The sequence below is a fragment of the Carassius gibelio genome, chromosome A21 (genome assembly GCF_023724105.1).
Source record: "Carassius gibelio isolate Cgi1373 ecotype wild population from Czech Republic chromosome A21, carGib1.2-hapl.c, whole genome shotgun sequence".
Taxonomy (NCBI): Eukaryota; Metazoa; Chordata; class Actinopteri; order Cypriniformes; family Cyprinidae; genus Carassius; species Carassius gibelio.
The window spans coordinates 15996438-16004757 of NC_068391.1; positions in this window are offsets into that span (position 1 = coordinate 15996438).

Consider the following 8320-nt stretch of genomic DNA (forward strand, 5'->3'; position numbering starts at 1 on the left):
GGAGGCCAGTGCAAGCAGGTGCAGAATTTTCAATGAAAGAAACTTTAGCTCAACTGAATGCAAAGGCTCAAATGGGCCCTGCTGTAGTGATTTAAGCACTAGAGTCAGGTCCCAAGAGGGTATAGAGGGGGGCCGGAAAGTATTTAACCTCCAGACCCCCCTAAGGAACCTAAACACTTCCCATTCACGGAGTCCTGGTACACAGCAATAGCGGCAACCTGGACTTTGAGGGTGGAGGGAGAAAGCCTTCGCTCCAGAACTTGCAGCAGAAAGGAAAGCATGACCGCACTCGGGCATCTTCGGGGGTCCTGTTGGTGAGAAGAAGACCACTCGATGAACAGGTTCCACTTCAAGGCATTATCGTGACTCGTAGACGGTGCTCTTGCTGAAGTGATGTTATTCACTACCTCCCGGGGTAGGTCACCTAAAACCTCCATGTCCCACCCAGGGACCAGACATGGAGTTTTCAAAGGTCTGGACACGTCTGTTCCGAATCCAACCGAATCCAACTCATACCAAGAAAAGAGATCCTCTGCGTCGTTGAGAGTTTGCTCTTTTCTCAGATGACTCGAAGGCCTAACAGGCTGAGGTGCTGGAGCACCTAGTCCCTGTGCTCGCACAACTGATCCAGAGATTGTGGTAGTATCAGCCAATTGTATAGATAATTGAGAGTGCAAAAACCCTGCTCTCTGAGGGCAAGAAGAGCCGCCTCCGCGACTTTCGTGAAGAGACGGGGAGACAGGGTTAGCCTGAAGGGCTGGACCTTGTACTGATATGCCCGTCCTTGGAATGCAAACCGCAGAAAAGCTGGCCACCAGGGCAGGATGTGTCACCAATGAGGTCGGTCTAACTCGACGAATGCCTACAGGCCCGGGAAGGCAGTACTGGGTCTTCATGCCAGGAGGAGGCAGACTTAGGACACAATTGCATCGCTATCGCGCGCTCCACCGTCGAGATCACCAAATACCCTCTCTACACGCACCTGTGAAGTTGGGACAGAGGCATATTTACAACTGTGTCACATCAGCTTTCCTTTTAATTACAGTGTTTATTTGTATACAAACTGTTAAAGTTTTGCAAGCACATTTTTGTCCAGTCTCGCTTGATACAAAACTTCAGATGTCTGTGGAGTCTGTGATCGTTGTTGTCTGATTCTCCTTTTCATGACTGTTCATACATTTTCCATAGGAGACGGATCTGGACTGCAGGCAAGTCTAGTACATACCCTCTGTCTATGAAACCATCCTGTTATAGCACAAGAAGAATGAGAGCTGACATTGTCTTGATCTAATAACCATGGGCTTCCCATGAAAGACTTCATCTTGATAGCAGTATATGTCTCTGAACATCTCAATATATGCCTCCATGTCAATGATATCTTCTCAAATATTCCAGTCTCTCATGCCGTTTGCTCTGCTGCACCCCCATACCAAGACAGATTTGCTTTTGCATCTGTCTCTGATGAAATTCTGGATGGTCTTTGGTCTTTGGATTGAGAACTCGATATCAGTTTTTCTTAGAAAAAAGTTGAAATGCAGATTTATCTGACCACGGCACACATTTCCACAATCTTTTTTGACTATCTGAGATGATCTAGGGCCCAGAGAACCCAGCGGAATCACTGCATTGAATTGAGGTATAGCTTTCTCCTGCACAGACTGAGATTTCTCTGGATTCCCTGAATCCTTTCACAATATGTATAGTAGTTATAGTTGGTGATTTTGCATTGAGAAATGGAAGTTTTGATTTGTGTGACACTTCTCATGAATGTGGCACAAAGTGATGAGCCATAATCCAGCGTTGCTTGCAATGATGCTCCTTTTACACCCAAACATGATACCCTCACCCATTACCAATTCACCTGCTGTGAACTGTGAAGTAATCACTGAATCTACTTGTAAAAACAATTGTAAAAACGCTTGTAAAAACATGATTTTGGCAAATTTGTTGATTTTATCAGATTAGGCTCTGTTATGTGAACTTTCAGGTGGATGCGGTAGTTAAACTAAACATCTTAAATAAACCGAACTTAAGAACATTTAGTGCAATTAAATGTTACACTAAATTAAACAGTTAAAACAGTTTAATTTGGATATTCTATAATATATTAACTTTTATTTTTGCCTGTCTCAACTTTTTTGGAGTGTGTTACAGCTGTCAAAATCTATCTAATATTATATTAGTATTAGTATTAGTATTACAGTTCGCAATTTTTAGGTGTATTTTATGGTCTCCGAGTGCAAAAGGTGGAGATGCCAAATTACCTTTAATTGCTCTGTGACCTTCTTAATGACAATGAACACACTGTTGAATTGGATTTGTAAGTGGCTCTCTGTAGAGAGAGATAAGGGAGATTGGGGAGCTTAACCACCATCCCCAGTGCAGATTCCCTCTGGTAGTTTGAAAACTTTTAAATATACTGAGCTCTTCCAAGTGCTCTTGAATCATAATTGAAACAAGGGTAACTAAGAGAAATATCCATGTATTTGCATGTGCCTTATGTATAGGCTATCCATGTATCACTCTGATCACAAAAGTCTCAAAAGGCTGCAACAGTTTGTTGGATTTGAGACCTGACTGGAGATTTACTCCTCAGGAAAGTGAGAGATCCCACCACCACAACAGGTTAGAGTGAAGATGTTTGACAATTTTATGTTTCTCATGCCATCTAAAGACACTGAAATTAATCTTGCATCATGTAGAATACATTGTGCATTTATCTGATCAAAAATACTGTACAAACATAAAAATTCTGATATTGTCAGTCTCTGCTCCATGTTTTGTGTGTGTTTTGCTCCCTATGTGCTCTTTTACCCATTTTCTGTCTCTTTGTATTGAGTTCATTAGCCCCAGGTGTTTCCTATGTTTATTGTCTCATTAGTTACAGGTGTCAATCATCTTCCCCTCATCAAGTCCTGTGTATTTAAGTGATTTCTGTTTTTAGTTCTTTGTCAGCCTGATGTGGTGAGTCCTGTTATCCCCAGCCTTTGGTAATAAAACCAAAAAATGACTATCAAATGCACCAGTTCATTGCATAGCTTGTTTAGGGGATTCCCTTTGTTGTCATCATTACCAAAAATGGGGCTTCTCGAGGTTACTGATTAGCTGGAAGTTAAGTAGTCGTTGAAGTGACATCTTGGGAAAAGCTAATGGTTGTACTTATGGCTGAAGATGCGGAGTTGTGGGCAGGTTGAAGTTTTAGACAGTCACTCAAGTCAAGTCACTTTAATTGTCACATCACCACAGCACATGTGCCTTGGTGAGTGAAATTCTTGGGAGCTTGCTCCAGAAATTGCAGAACAGTTAACATATAACCAACAGACTTCAACAGGTGAAAGTGTGCAATATGCCCATACATATGGTCAGTACACACAGTGTACTATTAGACAAACTTACACTTAACACTATACATTATACACAATATGTATTTACATACAGTTAGCACTACAAATGAAACACTATACATGAAATGTACAATGTACTATATGTACTATACAATGTACACTACAAACAGAATGTACACTTTCTGCATTCTGTAAACATATACACGCATAAAAATATGCTAAGGTGCAACAGAGTGTACGTGAACTGGATACAGAAATGTCATAGATGGTATCCAGTGGTAATGGGTAGGTTATTGTATTAAATGCAGGGTAGCACTTTATTTTACAGTCCTGTTCCTCATGTACATAATATGTACTTATTATAGTAATTACTATGTAATAACTAGGTACTAACCCTGAACCTACCCCTAAACCTGACCCTACGCCATGTAGTTACCTTGTATTACCAGAACTTTCTTAGATAAATACACTGGAAGTACACTATAGTACATGTTAGTACACGTACTGTAAAATAAAGTGCAACCAAATGCAGTGTGTATGTATAGTGCAGTGTTGAGCTATAAACGTTAAAGTGCAGTGTGTGGCATATTATATTGTGGGAGTATGCTGTAGGGTGCTGTAGGGTGTATTAGTTCTGACTTGAGGTCAGACTCAGAGACACAGCGATAGACAAACCTTAACTCAGGACATGAAAACTCTCAATGGAAAAAAATAACTTAAGTAAAAGATTAAAAGTAAAGTTTGACGAGACTAGATGGCATTTCTCCTCGTCACGCCTATAAGATATTAAATTTGTGCATGTCCGCACATTTTAGGTATGTGTTTACATGCCTCTATTTATTCCATACATAAATATATTTACATCCAGTCTTTTCTAGTAGTTGAATCAACTTCCTGCCTACAAACATGTCAAGTTTCAAAGCTCTCAGAGCTTGTGTGATTGATCTGCATTAGTTTATATGCCTTAACTCCCATACGGACAGGCTATATTTTAGTCCTTTATTGGTTTTGGGGTGAATAACAATATCAGTTAATTTAACAATCTTACCAGTAAAATATTTTTTGCCAAGAATCCATTTCATATATGGGAGACCTTAGAGATGAGGAAAAACATTGTTGGGTTTAGTCTCAAAAATTCAGGGGCATTGTCACTAGCCTATAAGTTGAAGTGGGCATGGAGACAGAAGCACGCTGGAACAGCACTCAAAAAATTCAAAAAGTAATGACAAAAAGCATGCCTAAAAGTGATGACTAAAAGCACGGCATGACCATGAAGCTAAAGAACCAAAGGGATCTAAAAGCAGACATGACTAAAAGCAAAAGCTAAAAGCGTGACTACAAGTCATGACCAAAAAGCTAAAGAGCTTAAAGACGAAAAGCTAAAAGCAAAATTTGATGGTGTCCTGAGTATTTAAACCATGCTGTGGGACACCTCCCAAATGGTGTCTTAACCAATTAGATATTGTCTTTGCTCAAGGCGTTGTAAATTTCTCCTCCCCATTCATAAATCAACTTGTGATCTTATTCTATATCGGCTTAGCAAGCTAAGACTGCTACGCTGAGGCTGCACACCGGTTTCACTTGGAGCCACCGCGACGAGGAAGCATCATCGCCAGCGCCGTGACAGAACACGTAAGCGGGGGAAGCGAGGAGGCCTTAGCATTAGGCTAAGGGCTAACCCCTGCAATCCGGCTGTTCCCTCGGTCCTGTTGGTGAATGTTCGTTCATTGGACACTAAAATGGATTACATCAGTCTTTGGAGATCATTACAGCGTGGAGTACGGGATTGTTGCATCTTTGTGTTTAAAGAAACGTGGCTGACGGACAAAATACCAGACTCCAGAATTGAGCTAGCGGGGTTAATACTCCATAGAGTGGATAGAGTGATGTCAATATCGGGTAAGCTCCGAGGAGGAGGCCTGGCAATTTACACAAACAATTTGTGGTGCTATGATGATAGGACGATTTTTAAATTCTCTTCTCCTGATGTGGAGCTTATGACGGTGAAATGCAGACCTTTTTATTAACCACGTGAACTGGCAGCAATTTTTATTACTGCAGTGCATGTTCGTCCAAATGCAGATGTAAACCAGGCTATGGAAGAACTTTACAAAACACTCAACACTCAAAACAATCATCTATACACAAACATCAAGAATGCATATGTTGCAGCACCATTACCTCATATTGGCAGCTCTCATCATTTGACTATTCTGTTGAAACCTGAATACAGACCTAGAGTGAGACAGGAGCCACCATTGGTCAAGGAAATTAGAGTGTGGCCACAGGAGGCTTTCTCATCCTTACAGGGCTGCTTTGAGTGTACACAATGGAACATTTTTAAGGAAGCAGCAACATCGGAGGACTGTACAAACCTAGAGGAATATAGAGAGACTGTGTTGGGATTTATTAGCAAATGCATTGATGACGTGATGTTACAAAAACTGTCAAGCTGCGTCCAAATGATAAGTCTTGGCTTACATCAAAGGTTCGAACATTGCTAAGGCTTCTGGGTGCTGCATTTAGATCCGGTGATACTGAAGCATACAATTTAGTGAGAAATGATCTAAAGAGACCAATTCAAGAGGCTAAAAGAGAGTATGGAAAAAAGTTGTCAAGTAATTTTAATGATTCCAGGGAAACAAGGCGGTTATGGCAGGGATTTCAGACAGCTATAGGCTATACGCCTACTGTCCGGACAACAGAAAATGATCCCTCTCTACCAGATAATCGTAACACCTTTTTCTCTATGTTTAAGATTACAGATGATAAACTTGCACAAAGGTAGGTGCTGCCTCCCATCAACCAGGCATTCCAGCTGACGTCAGACAGCGGGAAGAGGGTTTTCTCAAAAATTAACCCTCGAAAGGTGTGCTGAAGAAATGTGCAGAACAGCTGAAGGATGTCTTCACAGACATATTTAACATCTCCCTCAGCCAAGCCAGAGTGCCCATCTGTTTCAAGAGTGCAACTATAATACCTCTGCCCAAGACGCCAAATCCAGCCACCATGAATGATTATCGTCCTGTAGCCCTGACCCCAATAGTTATGAAATGCTTGTTATGAACCACATCAAATCATGTCTCCCAACCAGTTTGGACCCATTGCAGTTCGCATATAGAGCAAACCGATCAACTGAGGATGCTCTATCTACCCTGCTTCACCTCAGTTTGACACATTTGGAAAACAGGAACACTTAAGCAATCATTTTATTTATTGATTTTAGCTCCGCTTTTAATACAATTCTGCCACAACAACTTATTAAAAGTTGCTATTGTTGGGAGTGGATCTTGGCATGTCTAGATGGATTTTTGACTTTTTGACGGCGATGCGGCAGACAGTCAGAATAGGTAACAAAATATCAATATATGTATATCAATTACAATGAGCACGGGATCACCACAAGGGTGTGTACTTAGCCCTTTTACTGTTTACTTTGTTGACACATGACTGTTCTGCTAGTTTTAGCAGAAATCATATTTCACCACAGTTCTTGGCCTCATCACTGACAATGATGAGTCGGCTTACAGAGAGGAGGTGGAAAAGTTGACAGCATGGTGTAAAACACACAATCTTGTCTTTAACACCAATGAAACCAAGGAGGTGGTTGTCGACTTCAGGGGGACTAGTCGTCGGCACCATCTCCCACTGACCATCAGCGGTTCTGAGGTGGATATAGTACACAGTGCAAAGTTCTTGGGTGTCCATCTGACCAATGAGCTAACCTCCAGTGACAACACAACAGCTATAATCAAGAGGGCCCAACAGCGTCTTCATTCTCTCTGTTGACTGAAGAAGGTGGATCTCCCTATTCCAGCCTTGACCATGTTCTATAGAGGCACTATTGAGAGCATTCTCACATATTGCACCTCTTGCTGGTTTGGAAACAGTACGGCAGAGGAGAGACATAAACTGAACAGAATTGTGAGAACTGCTGAAAAAATCATTGGTGCTTCACTGCCACGTATTCAGGACATCTACACAGAGGGCTGTGTGCATAGAGCAAATAGTATTATGAAGGAGTTTACTCATTTCTCACGTGACATGTTCATACTCCTTCAGTCTGGTAAAAGATACAGAAGTATAAGAACTAGCTACTAAACAGCTTTTTCCCCACAGCTATTAGACTGTTTAACCAGAGAACATGATTTGAACTTTATTATTTATTATTTAAATGTATTTTTGATTTTTTAAGTGTATTTTAGTATATTTATATTTGAACTGTGCTCTTTTGATTAGTTACTATTGCACTGAATTACTGAGTAGTGGATGTGTGAAACACAATTTCGTTTTTGTGTACACCATGCAAATGACAAATAAAGGACTCTGTCAGATCAATCTCTATTAAATCACATGGTCCAAATTTTCCCGCTTTTGCAGAGTTTTGGCCATGATTCCTGTAACAAGAATATAATACATTTGACAAAGGATTGATTGGCAGAAACGTATCAAGCAAGAAGATTCAAACACACACATACTAAACATGAATATGAACCCTTAATCTATTCATTAGATTATGATTTTGGCACTCAAAATTCTATCATAGAAATGATACAGCACTTCTAACACACCTCATATGTGTAGTTTACATTTATTCAAACTGAACACTATATAAAATTACATCCTGAATGTTATTTGTGCATCTATTTAATTATTATTTTCAGTTAATTAACTGATAAATTATTGCTGATTTGGTCCTTCACTGCCAAATTAAATACACATTGGCAAATGAATTTTAAGTATTAATGTAAGCCAAAAACAAAGGTGTGCAAATCAGTGGCCTGTTCAAAACAGACAACCAATCCGTAATGTTTCTGTCATTGCAAGTGCCTACAGTATATGCCGTCTATACAACAGCTGTGAAAAATATGCTTGTTCTGGCTTTTATCGGTTTAATTCCATACTTTTTTGTGTGTTTACAAATCTTTCAAGGCCACTGCAGATATATGATCAAAATCATAAAACTACAATAACAT